Source organism: Enhydra lutris, unplaced genomic scaffold (assembly GCF_002288905.1).
Source record: "Enhydra lutris kenyoni isolate GAN:26980312 unplaced genomic scaffold, ASM228890v2 scaffoldscaffold45, whole genome shotgun sequence".
NCBI lineage: Eukaryota > Metazoa > Chordata > Mammalia > Carnivora > Mustelidae > Enhydra > Enhydra lutris.
This window is the reverse complement of record NW_019154129.1, coordinates 84,969-102,873: the sequence shown is the minus strand read 5'-3', so window position 1 is coordinate 102,873 and position 17,905 is coordinate 84,969. Positions and strand designations below refer to the sequence as shown.

Below are 17,905 nucleotides of genomic sequence, written 5' to 3'. Positions count from 1 at the left end.
GAACTGACCCATGGCCCAAACAACAACACAATCAAAACCATAATGAGTGATAAAATTTGTTTTTAATTCAGATTTCAACATATTTTACTTATAAAATACGTTAGAAATCCAACTTTTTTTTTTTTTGCAAAATCTGTGTGTGTGTGTGTGTGTGTGTGTGTGTGTGTGTGTGCAAAGAATTTGTTATAAGACGAAAGAGAGTACCTGGTGATCCAGACAACATATGTCAAGGCATGGAATACAGACCACCAATTTATAACCCATGACTATTCTTGGAAATTAAATCCTTTGTTACTCTAGGCTCCTTAGATAATCTACTTTAGTAGATTCCTGGAGCAGCCTCCCAAATCTGAGAGGTCACATTCTGTCCAAATTCATTCATTCATTCATTCATTCATTCATTCAGCTAAGACTTAGTGAGCCCCCTACCATGTGCCATTATTATTCTAGATGATGAGGGTAGAGAAGCAAACAAAATGTACAATTTTCATTTTTTTCTCTTTAGACAGTGATTTCCCCCTTCATGTCTTAGGAGAGGTGAGTCAGTATTAGTGGAGTTACATTTTTTGTTTTGCCAAAAATCATAACAGAAACAAATTCTTCCTATCACCCCCGATGTACTTTAATATTAAACATTGCTCAGTAAGTAGAGTCAGTTAGGTATTAACCACAAAACTGAAAAAAATCCACAGATCAATGACATTGACCCATATCACCTGTCTCTCTTTTTTTTTTTTAAGATTTTATTTATTTATTTGACAGAGATTACGAGTAGGCAGAGAGGCAGGCAGAGAGAGGAGGAAGCAGGCTTCCTGCTGAGCAGAGAGCCTAATGTGGGGCTAGATCCTAGGACCCTGGGATCATGACCTGAGCCGAGGCAGAGGCTTAACCCACTGAGCCACCCAGGCGCCCCAAAATGTACAACTATTCATTTTTTCTCTTTAGACAGTGATTTCCCCCTTCATGTCTTAGGAGAGGTGAGTCAGTATTAGTGGAGTTACATTTTTTGTTTTGCCAAAAGTCATAACAGAAACAAATTCTTCCTATCACCCCTGATGTACCTTAATATTAAACATTGCTCATTAAGTAGAGTCAGTTAGGTATCAACCACAAAACTGAAAAAAATCCACACATCAATGACATTGACCCATATCACCTGTCTCTTTTACCCATAACATTTGCTAAAAGAAATTAATTTATGAACTGCCAAACATTCCAACCTCCTTACTAGTCAACAGTCAGGTCTGCCTAGATTTCTCTGAGTTAGTGACTCTGTGTTTTGTTGCTCCTAAATTTAATTCTGTAATTTTTAAGGATTTTTTTTCATTAGAAAGAGAGAGAGCTCGCAAGAGCACAATCGAGTTTGGGGGAGGGGCAGAGGGCGAGAGAGAAGCAGACTCCCTGCTGAGCAGGATTCAGGACTCCATCCCAGGACCCGCAGGAGATAATGACCTGAGTAGAAAGCAAACACTTAACCAACTGAGCCACCCAGGTGCCCATAATTCTGTAATTTTACATAAAAAATTAGCAACAGTCCTAGGACCTGTACAGTTCAAGAGGGTCCTCATGTTCTTTTGAAACTATTAGACTTTTATCCTAGCATCCCAGCATAGTATTCCCAAAAGGTCTGTACCTTTTGTAATTCTGATACACATGTAGGTTCAGCATCACTAGAATGTAAGTTCAATGAGTGAGTGGAATTTTTACTATTTTGTTAACTATTGTATCCCCAGCATATAGAAACACCTGGAACATTTAATTACCTGTTGAATGAATTTGAATGTGTCAGCTCCCTGAACGGTGCACAACCAGCACAAGATAAGCAATGTTGGTGTTTGGCCATACTTGGTTGTATTTTAGCAATGGGCTGTTAATATTCTCATGGATATGTTATAAATATGTATGTGGGAAGAGGGAAGGCTTTGGCTCAGAGAAAGCAACAGAGTATAGGAACCAGAATCAGGCTATGGGGTTTCTTTTGTAAAGTCACATTTCATAATACTAAATGTTCATTCCTATATTGCAACAGTCAATCTGTAGAGCAGAATGGTTGCTCCCAGTTGAGAGACACTTGGCTCTCCAGTTTATCCCAGAGAAACATGGCAGGCTTCTCCCATTTATGTACTTGCCTGGCCCATACAACATCTGAGTTTGCCACCGCTGGTGTAAAAACAAGATTATCTCAATTTATCTAAAATCATCCATTTTCCAAGTCAACTCTTTTTTAAAATTTATTTTTTAAATTTCTTTTCAGTGTTCCGGAATTCACTGTTTATGCACCACACCCAGTGCTCCATGCAATACATGCTGTCCTCAATACTCACCACCAGGCTCACCCAACCTTCCACCTCCTTCCCCTCCAAAACCCTTCAGTTGGTTCCTCAGAGTCCACAGTCTCTCATGGTTTGTCTCCCCCTCCAATTTCCCTCAACTCCCTTCTCCTCTCCATCTCCCCATGTCCTCTGTGTTATTCCTTATGCTCCACAAATAAGCGAAACCATATGATAATTGACTCTCTCTGCTTGACTTATTTCACTCAGCATAATCTCTTCCAGTCCCTTCCATGTTGATACAAAAGTTGGGTATTCATCCTTTCTGATGAGGGCTTAATACTCCATAGTATATATGGACCACATCTTCTTTATCCATTTGTCTGTTGAAGGGCATCTTGGTTCTTTCCAGAGTTTGGCAACTGTGGCCATTGCTGCTATAAATATTGGGGTACAGGTGGACCTTCTTTTCAATACATCTGTATCTTTGGGGTAAATACCCTGTAGTGCTATTGCCAGGTCAGAGGGAAGCTCTATTTTTAATTTCTTAAGGAATCTCCACTCTATTTTCCAAAGTGGCTGCACCAACTTACATTCCCACCAAATGTGTAAGAGGGTTCCCCTTTCTCCACATCCTCTGCAGCACACGTTGTTTATTGTCTTGTGAATTTTGGCCATTCTAACTGGTGTAAGGTGGTATCTCAATGTGGTTTTGATTTGAATCTCCCTGATGGCTAGTGATGGTGAACATTTTTTCATGTGTCTGTTATCCATTTGTATGTCTTCGTTGGAGAAGTGTCTGTTCGTGTCTTCTGCCCATTTTTTGACATGATAATCTGTTTTGTGTGTGTTGAGTTTGAGGAGTTCTTTATAGATCTTTATAGATCTATCAGCCCTTTGTCTGTACTGTCATTTGCGAATATCTTCTCCCATTCCGTGGGTTGCCTCTTTGTTTTGTTGACTGTTTCCTTTGCTGTGCAGAAGGTTTTGATCTTGAGGAAGTCCCAAAAGTTCATTTTTGCTTTTGTTTCCTTTGCCTTTGGAGCATTATCGAAAGAAGTTGCTGTGGCCTATGTCGAAGAGGTTACTGCCTATGTTCTCCTCTAGGATGCTGATGGATTCCTGCTTCATGTTGAGGTCTTTTATCCATTTCGAGTTTATCTTTGTGTATGGTGTGAGAGAATGGTCGAGTTTCATTCTTCTACATATAGCTGTCCCATTTTTCCAGCACCATTTATTGAAAAGACTGTCTTTTTTCCACTGTATATTTTTCCTGCTTTGTTGAAGATTAGTTGACCATAAAGTTGAGGGTCCACATCTGGGCTCTCTAGTTGGTTCCATTGGTCTATGTGTCTGTTTATGTGCCAGTACCATGCTGACTTGGTGATCACAGCTTTGTAGTAAAGCTTGAAATCAGGCGATGTGATGCCCCCAGTTTTTTCTTTTTCAACATTTCCTTAGCGATTCAGGGTCTCTTCTGATTCCATACAAATTTTCGGATTTTTTTTTCCAGATCTTTGAAAAATGCCAGTGGGATTTTGATCGGAATGGCATTGAAAATATAGATTGCTCTAGGTAGTATAGACATTTTAAGAATGTTTATTCTTGGGCACTTGGGTGGCTCAGTGGGCTAAAGCCTCTGCCTTCGGCTCGGGTCGTGATCTCGGGTTCCTGGGATCGAGTCCCACGTCGGGCTTTCTGCTCAGTGGGGAGCCTGCTTCTCTCTCTCTCTGCCTGCCTCTCTGCCTACTTGTGATCTCTCCTCTGTCAAATAAATAAATAAAATCTTTTAAAAAAAAGTATGTTTATTCTTCTGATCCATGAGAATGGAATGGCCTTCCATCTTTTTGGGTCTTCTTCAATTCTTTCATGAGTGTTCTTTAGTTCTCTGAGTAGTTCTCCTTTACCTCTTCGGTTAGGTTTATTCCCAGGTATCTTATGGTTCTTGGTGCTATAGTAAATGGAATCAATTCTCTAACCTCCCTTTTTGTATTTTCGTTGCTAGTTTATGAGAAAGCAACTGATTTCTGTAGATTTATTTTGTATTCTGCCACATTACTGAATTGCTTTATAAGTTCTATTAGTTTGGGGGTGGAGCCTTTTGGATTTTCCATATAAATTATCATGTCATCTGCGAAGAGAGAGAGTTTGACTTCTTCATTGCCAATTTGAATACCTTCTATTTCTCTTCATTGTCTGATTGCTGTTGCTAGGACTTCTAACACTATTGTGGAACAGGAGTGGTGAGAGTGGGCATCTTTGTCATGTTCCTGATCTCAAAGGGAAGGCTGTCAGCTTTTTCCCATTGAGGATGATATTTGCCATGGGTTTTTCATAGATAGATTTTATGAAGTTCAGGAATGTTCCCTCTATCCCTATACTTTGAAGTGTTTTAATCAAGAACGGATGCTGTATCTTGTCAAATGCTTTTTCTGCATCAATTGAGAGGACCATGTAGTTCTTCTCTCTTTTCTTATTGATTTGTTCTGTCCCATTGATTGATTTGTGAATGTTGAACCACCCTTGCCACCCATGAATAAATCCCACCTGGTCATGGTGGATAATCTTTTTAATGCACTGTTGGATCTTATTAGCTAGGATTTTGTTGAGAATCTTAGCATCCATATTCATCAGGGATATTGGTCTGAAATTCTCCTTTTTGGTGGGGTGTTTGCCTGGTTTGGGGATCAGGGCAATGCTGGCTTCATAAAAAGAGTCTGGAAGTTTTCCTTCTGCTTCAATTTTTTGAAACAGCTTCAGGAGAATAGGTATTAGTTCTTCTTTGAAAGTTTGGTAGAATTCCCCAGGGAATCTGTCAGGTCCTGGGCTCTTGTTTTTTGGGAGGTTTTTGATCACTGCTTCAATCCATTCCTAGATATTGGTCTATTCAGGTTGTCAATTTCTTCCTGATTCAGTTTTGGAAGTTTATAGGTTCCAGGAATGCATCCATTTCATCTAGGTTGCTTAACTTATTGACATATAACTGTTGGTAATAATTTCTGATGATTGTTTCTATTTCCTTGGTGTTAGTTGTGCTCTCTCCCCTTTTATTCATAATTTTATTAATTTGGTCTTATCTCTTTTCTTTTGTATTAGTGTAGCCAGTGGTTTATCGATCTTATTGATTCTTTCAAAAAACCAGCTTCTAGTTTCATTGATGTGTTCTACTGTATCTCTAGTTTCTATCCCATTGATCTCTGCTCTAATCTTGATTATTTCCCTTCTTGTGTGTGGGGTTGGCTTAACTTTTGTTGATTCTCCAGTTCTTTAAGGTTTAAAGACAGATGGTACATTCTGGATTTTTCCGTTTTTTTGGAGGGAGGCTTGGATGGCTATGTATTTCCCCCTTGGGACTGCCTTTGCTGTATCCCATAGGTTTTGGACTGAAGTGTCTTCATTCTCATTGGTTTCCATGAATTGTTGAAGTTCTTCTTTGATTTCCTGGTTGATCCAAGCATTTTTAAGCAAGGTGGTCTTTAGCTTCCAGGTGTTTTAATTCCTTCCAAACTTTTTCTTGTGGTTGGGTTCCAGTTTCAAAGCATTGTGATCTGAGAATATGTAGGGAATAATCTCAATCTTTTGGTATTGGTTGAGTCCTGATTTGTGACCCAGTATGTGGTCTATTCTGGAGAAAGTTCCATGTGTACTCGAGAAGAATGAGTATTCTGTTGATTTAGGGTGGAATGTTCTGTATATATCTATGAGGTCCATCTGGTCCAAAGTATCATTCAATGCTCTTGTTTCTTTATTGATTTTCTGCTTGGATGACCTGTCTATTGTTGAGAGTAGTGTGTTAAGATCCCCTACTATTAGTGTACTCATATCAATATGACTCTCTTTTTTTTTTAAAGATTTTATTTATTTATTTATTTATTTGACAGAGATCACAAGTAGGCAGAGAGGCAGGCAGAGAGAGAGGAGGAAGCAGGCTCCCTGCTGAGCAGAGAGCCCGATGCGGGCCTCGATCCCAGGACCCTGAGATCATGACCTGAGCCGAAGGCAGAGGCTTAACCCACTGAGCCACCCAGGCGCCCTCAATATGACTCTTTATCTAGATTAACAGTTGTTTTATGTAGTTGGCTACTCCCACATTGGGGGCATAAATATTTACAATTGTTAGATCTTCTTGGTGGATAGGTCTTTTAAAAATGATGTAGTGTCCTTCTGTATCTCTGACTACAGTCTTTAGTTTATTATTTATTTATTTATTTTTAAAGATTTTATTTATTTATTTGACAGAGAGAGATCACAAGTAGGCAGAGAGGCAGGCAGAGAGAGAGGAAGGGAAACCGGCTCCCTGCTGAGCAGAGAGCCCGATGCGGGACTCGATCCCAGGACCCTGAGATCATGACCTGAGCCGAAGGCAGCGGCCTAATGCACTGAGCCACCCAGGTGCCCTACAGTCTTTAGTTTAAAATATAATTTATCTGATATGAGAATCACTACCCCAGCCTTCTTTTGAGGCCCATTGGCATGAAAGATGCTTCTCCATCCCTTCACTTTCAGTCTGGATGTATCCTTCAGTTCAAAATGGGTCTCCTGTAGACAACATATAGATGGGTCCTGTCATTTTATCCAATCTGCAACCTTGCACCGTTTTATGGGAGTGTTTAGGCCATTCACATTGAGAGCGATTATTGAGAGGTACGTTGTTATTGACATCGTGTTTCCTGTGAAGTCATTGTTTCTATAGATTGTCTCCATATATTTCTGCTCAATGATATTCTTAGGATTTTTCCTCTTTTATAGAACCCCGCTTAATATTTCTTGCAGTGCCGGCTTGGTGGTGACATACTCTTTTAAACCTTGCCAGTCTTGGAAGCTCTTTATCTCTCCATCCATTTTGAATGTCAGTCTTGCTGGATAAAGTATTCTTGGCTGCATGTTCTTCTCATTTAGTGCCCTGAATACGTCTTGCCAGCCCTTTCCGGCTTGCCAGGTTTCTGTGGACAGGTCTGATGTTATTCTGATGGGCTTTCCTATGTACATAAGGAATTTCTTCACCCTAGCTGCTTTCAAGAGCTCCTGTCTACAATCATGATTCATCATTTTCACAATCAGGTGTCTCGAGGTCTTTCTAGATTCTATGATCTTGAGGGGAGACCTTTCTGCCTCTAGGACACGAACGCTGGTTCCATTCCCCAAATTGGGAAAATTTTCATGGAGAATTTGTTCAACTATATCTTCTAGTCTTCTTTCTTTTTCCTCCCCCTCAGGGATCCCAATAATTCTGATGCTGGAACGTTTCATGGCATCATTTATTTCCCTAATTCTGTTTTCATGGCTTCTAAGCTGTTTGTTCCAAGCTTCCTCCTGATCCTTTTTCTCTATCTGTTTGTCCTCTAGATCACTAACTCTATCTTCTGCCTCAGTTACCCTAGCTGTTAGAGAATTTAGATTAGATTGGAACTCACTGAGAGCATTGTTAACATCTTCCCTGGTGGCTTTCACTTCTGCCCTAATCAATTCCATTTTGTCATCAAAGTCTTTCTCCAGCCTAGCCATTGCCTGCATAATTGTTAGCCTGAACTCCCTTTTCCACATACTGTTTATCCATATCCAATAGCTCTGATGGAGAGGGCACAGTCTCTGAATTTTTCCTCTGTTGGGCATTCCTCCTCCTAGTCATTTTGGTGAGAGGTGGCTGAACCGATGTGTAGCTGAATGTGTCAACCGTGATGCAGGCAAGGTGCACCCTGGAACGCTTCTGAGCAATCGAGAGTCCCCACCAAAAAGAAAGAAAAAAGAAAAAAAAGAGAGAGAGAGGCAGGGGGAAAAAAAAGAAGGATAAAATAGAAGGCCCACCCCAAATGGGCCCCAAAGGTATACTTTATGAAGTATACAAACAAAAATGGACAAACAAAAAGACTGACAAAAGTAGATGACAAGAGAAAAAAGAAAGAAAGAAAGAAAGAAAGAACCCCGTCAAAATGAACCCCAAATATAAGATTTATATACTACCAGAACAAAAACAAATACACAGAAACACTGACAGAAGAAAAAGATGGGAGAGTGGTTATAAATTCTCAGTGTGGGCAAGGAAGGTTATTTTGATTCTTCCTGGATGTATTTTGATATCTTTGTGAAAGGACTCAACTTTCCTGAGATAAAGGGGGTTTAAAACTGGTTTACCTATAGGGGTAGCATTGATTGGGGAAAGGGGATTACCTTGAAGCTTATCTCTATATGAATATAAAATAAAATAAAATAAAATAAAAATAGAAATAGAAAAGCAAATAGAAAATTTGCTTTTTCTATAGTAAAAGCAAATAGAATATAATAGAAAAGCAAAAGAAAAGCATGGGTATATGTATCAAAAAAGTTCAGGTTAAAAGGTTATTATGGAATTTGGTGTATTGAGCATCTCATTGTGATGGTAAATAGGTTAAAAAGTTAAATAAAAAAAAATGAAAAGAACTAGAATAGTGAGAACGAATTAGAAATAAAAGTTGTATCTATGAAGTAGTGGTGGTTGTCCTCTGGTTTTTTTTGTTTGTTTGTTTTGGGTTTTTTTGGGTGGGGGACTGGCTTTCTGGGGGAGAGGACTGCCACATGGTTTTTCAGGTAATGTTGCTAGAGTTAAGTCCTCCTGCCTCCATCAAGGGGCTGGGCTCTGAAGAAACTGGTTTTTCAGGCTTTTGTTCTGTGGAAGTTTTTTGTTTGTTCATTTGTTTTCTCTCCCCTTGGCTGCTTTTGGCGGTTTTGGGGGGTTTAGAAGAAAGCAAACTGCACCCAGACCTCCCTCTCTGAGACTCAGTTTCTTCCCCTCTGGGTGCTCCAGAGCACATAAATTCCCCCTCTGCTGCTGGCAGAGCACATCCCCAGTCGTGGTCTCTGGGGTCACAGGAACTCCTGCTTGTACCCAAAACCACAAGAAATACTAGCTGTGGCTGTCTGGGCAGGTCCAGACTGCCAATGAGGTCCCAAGCAGAGAGAGCGCACTGAGATTTTCATGCTGGCCCGGGCTGAGAGTGCTTAGACTCACCTGCACGCACCTCTCTCAGGGCAGGGTGTAGGGCATGACTCAGACTCTGGTTTCGTGGCGCATGTGTGGAGAGTGCAAAAGGCTGTGGTTCTGCCAGCTGGTGAGGCTCCTTCACCCTTACTGGCACCACCACCCAGATGCTCTCGGGCACGCCAGAGGCTCAGAGACCAAGACCTGGCTTCTTTGCTGCACTTTCTCTGGCTCAGCGCCAGTGGTGTCTGTCCTGGGTTGGTAGACCTGTCCCTAATGGCCTGATTCCCCCTATTTCCCCCTACGATCCTTTGCTCTTTTTGAGTGCTTTCAACCAGACTCCAAATTAATGCTGGTCCCCAATTACAGGGCACTCTCGTATTGGGCTATTACTTTCCAATGGGTTGCTTCTGGTACCTCCCTCTCCCTTTTGTTTATCTTCTGATATCAGTCTGATCGATGTTCCTACACCGCTTTACCTGCCCACTGGTGTCTTCTGTCCCCATAGAGATCCAGAAGTATGTAATTCTGATCTCAGGCTGATTTCATGGGTGATCAGAGTTCTTTGGTAGGTAATCAGCTCACTTTAGGGGACTGGTTGAAACGGCGCCTCCTCCTACTTCTCTGCCATCTTGTCTCCCTCATACTAAAACTTTTAGACATGAAGTCTGGAGTTTTCATCATAGGAAGGCTTTTAATAATGGATTTAACTTAATAGATATAAGGTTATTAAGATTTTGATTCTATCAGTTTTGGCAAGTTGAATTTTTTTTTTTAGCAGCAATTTGTTCATTTCATCCAAGTTGTCAGATTTATTGGCATAAAATTATTCATAGATTCTCTTGTTGCTATTTTAATGTCTGTAAGAACTGTAATTGCAGGGGTGCCTGGGTGGATCAGTTAAAAGTCTGCCTTTGGCTCAAGTCATGATCCCAGGGTCCTAGGATCAAGTCCCACATGGGACTCCTTGCTCAATGGGGAGACTGCTTCTCCCTCTGCTGGCTGCTCCCTCTGCTTGTGTCCTCTCCCTCTCTCTCTCTACCCCTTTCTCTCTGACAAATAAATAAAATCTTAAAAAAAAAAGAATTGTGGGGTGCTTGGGTGGCTCAGTGGGTTAAAGCCTCTGCCTTCGGCCCAGATCATGATCCCAGGGTCCTGGGAGTGAGCCCTGCATTGGGCTCTCTGCTCAGCAGGGAGCCTGCTTCCTCCTCTCTCTCTGCCTGCCTCTCAGCCTACTTGTGATCTCTGTCTGTCAAATAAATAAATAAAATCTTAAAAAAAAAGAATTGTAATTGCATACACTTTTTCATTCCTAATATTGTTTAATATCTTTATTCTCTTTTTTTCCCTTGAAAAGTCTTCCAAAGAGTTTATCAATTTTATTTACCTTTTGAAAACCAGCTTTGGCTTCACTGATATTCTCAGTTGTGTTGTTTTCCATTCCACTGGTGCACACTCTTATCTTTATTATTCCCTTCCTCCAACTTTCCTTTGATTTGATTTCCTTTGATTTCTTTTTTTAGCTTCTTGATATGGAAGCTTTTGGGCCTGCCTTCTTTTCTAATGTATGCATTTAAAAATACAAATTTCCCACTAAGTATTCCTTTTAGGTGCATTGTACAAATTTTGATCTGTCATATTTTATTAACATTCAGTTGAAAAAATTTTCTATTTGCCTTATGACCCTTCTCTGATTGATAGATTATATAGAAGCATATTAGTTAGTTTCCACATACTTGGGTAATGGGTTTCTCATTGCCTTGTTGTTAATGATTCCTAGCTTAATTCCACTGGGGTCAGAAAACATACCCTATTTTAAAATTTTGAGATTTTTTTGAGGTTGGTAAATGTTCCATATGAAATGGAAAAGATTGTACATTATATAATTATTAGGGAAAATGTTCTATCTATGTCAATTAGGATATAAATTCTATTAGTCTATCATATCCCATCATTAATTTATGGAAAACATTGAATTTCAACTTATATTTCATTGTAAATAAGACTGAGGCTATCTTTCTTTCTTTCTTTCTTTCTTTCTTTCTTTCTTTCTTTCTTTTTTTTGTATAGGCCATAAACTCTTACCTTTTTTTTTTTTTTAAAGATTTTATTTATTTATTTGAGAGAGAGATTTTATTTATTTATTTATATGGGGGAGAAGCAGAGAGAGAGGGAGAAGCGGACTCCCTGCTGAACAGGGAGCCTGACATGGGACTCCATCCCAAGACCCTGAGATCACCACTGGAACTGAAGGCAGACACTTAGCAACCCAGGCGCCCCTCTCATGTGTTTTGATATTCAGAAAGAATCATTTCATTTTGAATACTTAATTGATCTACCTTTCTAACTTTCCTTCTTCAAAGAATATTTTAGTTTGAGTAGCTCTGTAAGTTTTTGTTTATTTAAATCAACTATGTTGTTGTATAATTTGCATAGAATGAAATGCATACCTTTTCAATGTAAACCTGGAGTTTTAGAACATTTCTGTCATCCCAGAAGTTTCCTTTTGTTCTTTCCTGGTCAGTCCCTACCCACCCAACTCTGAGCCCACACTGTTCTGCTGATACTGGAGATTATATTTCTCTTTCCTATGGTTTCATAGAAATGGAATAATACACGATGCACCCTTTGTGTCTGATTTCTTTGATTCAGCATTATTGTTCTTATCATCCCTGTTGCTTTGTGCATTAGTTGTTCATCCTTTTTATTGCTAAGTTAAATACTAATAAGCATTTTATCTTTTGGAACTACATCACAATTTCCTTTGGCTTCAAACATTACCACATAAAAATTTAAATTTCAACTCCAAGTTTAGAAGGTGTTTCTGTCTTCTGGGAAAAGAACTTTATCTGAGTTTCACATTATCAGATTAATCCTCAACACAAAAATCCATCAATGCTTAAGCAATACCTCCTTCAAGTTGTGAGAGGGTCTAAAATACTGCCTGAGTTCTGAGCAACAAATGTTTTCTATCTTGATAAGAAGCTTTATCATCACTTTTAAAACTCCTACAGTAACATTACATATTCAGCAGTGCATAACATAACTAGTCACTACAGTTCCTTAATGTTCTGTAATCGGTTGCGGGAGGATTGTGTCATAACACTATTTTTTAATAAATATGAGTACTTATACATGACTATACATATATATTAATCTTATCTTATCCCAGTGAGGGAATAATATATATAATCGTATCTTATATAATATATTATATTAAATTATTAAGTTATATTTAATATATAATTAAATTACTATAATGCAATATAATGATATATATATCTTATCTTATATAATATATATAATCTTATCTTATTCCTTTACTCTTTGGTTCCAATCATATGGGGCAAATGTGGTGGGATCAGGTTTGCACATATGTGGGAAAAAATTGCTGGAAGAATATATGCCAGATAATTATCAGTGTTGACCTTCAGGTAGTGAAAATGTGATGAGATATTTGAGGACGTTTTTCTATTTATAACAAATTTTTCTGTTCATAAGATTCTGCATTGCCCGAACTTTTACTCTGAACATGCTTTGGAAATTAATTTTAAAAAATCTTTTAAAAAAGAATGCTTGTTAGAGAAAGCTTAGGGAAAATAAGAAAGCTTACATAAACAACAAAATGAAAGTTGGCTATAAATATTTAAAACCAGGGTGCCTGTGTGGCTCAGTTGGTTAAGTGTCTGCCTTCAACTCATGTCATGATCTCAGGTTCCTGGGATTGAGTCCCACATCAGACTCTCTGCTCAGTGGAGTCTGCATCTCCCTCTCATTCTCCCTCTGTGTTCTCTCTCTCTCAAATAAATAAATAAAATATTTTAAAAATATTTAAAACCATGTACATATGTTTGTATATGTATGTCTTCTTCACCATTATATTCTTTGGTCTAAGAGCAGTGCTTAACAATAATGGGAATTTAGTAAATATATATTGAATGAATGAATGGATACTACTGTATACATTTGGATTATAATGTAAATACAGTTTTACTTTTTAAAATTAATATTGTATTGTGAAATTTTTATTCCAAAATAATTTCTGAAAGTTTTGGGATGGTTTTATCATATTCCATCATATAGAAATAATGGTTTTGTAGATGCCAAATAGTTGGATCCTGTTTTCTTTTTTTAAATCCATTCTGCCAATTTAAGTCATTTGATTGGGAATTTAATGCACTTACATTTAAACTAATTACTGATGAGGAAGGACTTACTATTGTTAATTGTTTTCTTGCTATCATAGCTTTTGGTCTCTTATTTCCTCTCTTACTGTCTTTCTTTGTCTTTAGTAGTTATTTTTGTAGTGATATGTTTTGATTCCCTTCTCATTTCCCTTTGTGTATATTCTGTAGGAAATTTCTGTGGTTATCATAGGGACTACATATAACATCTTAAAGTTATAACAATCCATTTTAAACTAATAACAACTTCATTTGCATACAAAACCCCTAATCTTTTCTGGCTCCCTCTTTCCTCCCCATGTTATGTTACCGATGTCACAAATTATGTGTTTATATATTGTACACTTGTTAACATAGAATTATAATTCATTTTTAGGCTTTTGTCTTTTAAATACTGCAAAAGAATAAGAGCTGAAGTCCCAAACCAAAATTACAGTGATACTGGTTTTTATATTTGTCCATGTTTTTATATTTGTCCAGGTATTTATTATTTATATTTTTGTATTCAAGCTACTCTGTAACATCCCTTTATTTCAACTTGGACTCCTTTCAGCATTTCTTTTTTTCTTAAGATTTTATTTATTTGAGAAAGACAGAGAGAGAGAGAGAGAGAGTGCATATGAGTGGGGGGAGGGGCAGAGAAAGATGGACAAGTAGACTCCTTGCTGACTGAGGAGCCCAATGCAGGCTGATCCCAGAACACTGAGATCATGACCCGGGCCAAAGTCAGACACTTAACCAACTGAGCCACCCAAGTGCTCCTCCTTTTAACATTTCTTATAGAGAATGAATTTATAGACCCTCAATTTTTGTTCATGTATTCCCTCAATTTTTGTTTATCTGAGACTGGCCTAATTTTTCCCTCATTTTTGAAGGACAATTTTGCTGAATATAGAGTTTCTTGATTGACAGGTTTTCCCCCATCATTTTAAATATACAATCGCACTGTCTTCTAGTCTGCTACCCACTAATAATCTTATCAAGGATTTATACATGATGGGTCACTTTTCTCTTGTTCTTTGAAGAGTCTGTCTTTGGCTTTTGTAGTTTGATTACAGTGTGTCTTTGTGTGGGTCTCTTTGGACTTTCTTATTTGGAATTCATTGAACCTTTTGTATTTGTATATCCATATACTGAATGAATGAGTGAATTAATGAATAGATGGATGAATGAGTACTACTGTATAAATTAATGTTTTTTTAAAAAAATGTTGTATTATATTAGTCACCTTACACTACATCATTATTTTTTGACATAATGTTCCAAGATTCATTGTTTACATGTAACACCCAGTGCTCTATGCAATACATGCCTTTCTTAATACCCATCACAGGGCCAACCCATCCCCTCATCCCCCTAGCCCCCTCCCCTCTAAAACCCTTACTTTTTTTTCTCAGAGTCCACAGTCTCTCATGGTTTGTCTCTCCCTTCACTTTTTTCCCCTGTGCACTTTCCCTTTCCTTCTCCTAATGTCCTCCATGTTATTCCTTATATTCCACAAGTAAGTGAAACCATATGATAATTGACTCTCTCTGCTTGAATTATTTCACTCAGCATAATCTCCTCCAGTCCCAACCATGCTGATGAAAAGTTGAGTATTCATTCTTTCTGATGGCTGAGTAATATTCCATTGTATATATGGACCACATCTTCTTAATCCATTTGTCTGTTGAAGGGCATCTCAGCTCTTTCCACAGTTTGGTGATTGTGGACATTGCAGCTATGAACATTGGGGTACATATGGCCTTTCTTTTCACTACATCTGTATCTTTGGGGTAAATACCCAGTAGTGCAATTGCCAGGTCAGAGGGTAGCTCTATTTTTAATATTTTAAGGAATCTCCACACTGTTTTCCAAAGTGGCTGCACCAACTTGCATTCCCACCAAATATGTAGGAGGGTTCCCTTTTCTCCACATGCTCTCGAACATATGTTGTTTCCTGCCTTGTGAATTTTGGCCATTCTAACTGGTGTAAGGTGGTTTCTCAATATGGTTTGGATTTGAATTTCCCTGATGGCTAATGATGATGAGCATTTTTTCATTTGTCACTAGTTATTTGTATGTCTTCCTTGGAGAAGTGTCTGTTCATGTCTTCTGCCCATTTTTTGGACATAATTATCTGTTTTTTAGATGTTGAGCTTGAGAAGTTCTTTATAGATCTTGGATATCAGCCCTTTGTCTGTACTGTCATTTGCAAATATCTTCTCCCATTCTTTGGGTTGCTTCTTTGTTTTTTTGGCTGTTTCCTCTGCTCTGCGGAAGGTTTTTATCTTGATGAAGTCCCAAAAGTTCATTTTTGCATTATTTTTCCTTGCCTTTGGAGACATGTCTTGAAAGAAGTTTCTGTGGCCTATGTCAAAGAGGTTACTGTCTATGTTCTCCTCTAGGATTTTGATGGATTCCTGTCTCACCTTGAGTTCTTTCATCCATATTGAGTTTTCATACCATTTGGTGTAAGTGAATGATTGAATTTCATTCTTCTATACATAGCTGTCTAATATTCCCAGCACCATATATTGAAGAGACTGTCTTTTTTTCACTGGATATTTTTTCCTGCATTGTAGAAGTAAATTTGTGTTTAATGCAAATATGGTTTTGCTTTTCCTCAGCCATTATTTCTTCAAATAAGCTTGTCACTCTTTTTTTTTTAAAGATTATTTATTTATTTATTTGACAGAGATCACAAGTAGGCAGAGAGGCAGGCAGAGAAGAGGGAAGCAGGCTCCCTGCTGAGCAGAAAGTCCAATGTGGGACTTGATCCCAGGACCCTGAGATCATGACCTGAGCTGAAGGCAGTGGCTTAACCCACTGAGCCACCCAGGCACCCAGCTTGTCACTCCTTTTTCTCTCTTCTTCTTCTAGGACTCCCATAATGTGTATATTGCTCTGATTGTTTATATACTATGTCCTTTGGATTCTATTCACTTTTCTTCATTATTTTTATCCCTTTGCCCCTCAGACTCCATAATTTAAAATGACTTATGTACAAGTTCACTGATTCTTTCTTCTGTCTGACTGAGTCTGTTGTTGAACCCCCCCTGGTAAAGTTTTCAATTCACTTATTGTATTTTCAGATCTAGAATTTCTGTTTGGTTCTCATTTTGTTCATATATATTTTTTTCTGGTTTGCTTTAGTTCTTTGTCTATTTTCCTTTAGCTTTTCCAGCACGTTTAAGACAATAATTTTATTTTTTTAAATATTTTTATTTATTTATTTGACAGAGATCACAAGTAGTAGAGAGGCAGACAGAGAGAGAGGAGGAAGCAGGCTCCCTGCCGAGCAGAGAGCCCTATGTGGGACTCGATCCCAGGACCCTGGAATCATGACCTGAGCCAAAAGCAGAGGCTTTAACCCACTGAGCCACCCAGGCACCCCTAAGACAATCATTTTAAAGTTTCTGTCTAATAACTGAAACCTGTGTCTCTCTAGAGTCAGCGTCTAGAGATTTTTTTTTCCTTCAAATGGGCAACATGGCCTTGTGATCTGTTGTTGAAAATTGGATTATTTGGAAAAAGCAACCAGCCTCTGTTTTTGTAGCTGGTTCCTTGTAGAGAATGGCCTTCAGTAATCTAACCATATGAAAATGTAAGGTCTCAGGCATGTGTCTTTTCTAGGCCTATCATGCATGTGCTTTTTTTCCCTCAATTTTACCAAATAACATTGCTGCCTTTTCATGTTTTAATTTCCTTCAGACTCTCATACCTGCTTCTTCTTGGGGCCCTAGAAGTTTCATTGCCTTCATCTGTCTTTATTCCCCACCACCTGCCCTCCCCAACCCCAAGGTGGCCAGTCTGCAGTTTCCACTCATTGTGGCATCTGCCACTGTTTTCGACACCTCCAACCTGATATTCAAACTATGTCACCATTCGTATCTGAGCTCCAAGTTGAATGAGGCAGAAACTAGTCCTGACAACCCAGAATACTGAAAAAAAATCTAGTCTTTTTTTCTGTCCCAAGGGAGGGGTTGGGAATTAGGTGGCTTCCTCCTAACCATATTTCATAACACCAGAGAGGGGATGAGGCAAAGGTAAGCAAAAATAACATAATATTTCTTACCATTTTCAGTGTGAATTTCTGTTGTTTGGACATTTGTTGGTTGCTGCATATCTTTGACTGTTTCTAGAGTTCCTACAAAGCTATCTTAGTCTGTTGGTTACTTGATGTTTCTGTGAGGGAACAAGGGTTACCTGGGTGCTTCCAGGTTTGCCTTCTTGCTTATTTCACCTCTAGAAGTAACTTTTAATTTTAATTTTTTAATTTTAAAAATAAATTCTGCCAAATATTAATGAATTAAATTAGTCTCCTGTTCTGTTGTAATAATAATGATAGTAATTTTATGAGCACTTACTATGTGCCAGGCACTGTCATATACACTTTACCTCTTTAAATAACTAACTTAAACTTTACTACCTTCTAGGAAATATTGTACCCATTTCATAGATGATAATACTGAGGCACAGAGGAGAACCTACTGTCCATATGTAACTAAGACAGA

General features: G+C 38.4%; 1 protein-coding gene across 1 annotated transcript in view; it reads left to right on the top strand.

The window, feature by feature from the left end:
• LOC111156117 (acyl-CoA synthetase medium chain family member 1) overlaps positions 1-17,905 on the top strand; it is a 44,986-nt gene that overhangs the window by 1,955 nt on the left and 25,126 nt on the right. The gene's annotated exons all lie outside the window — the stretch shown is intronic.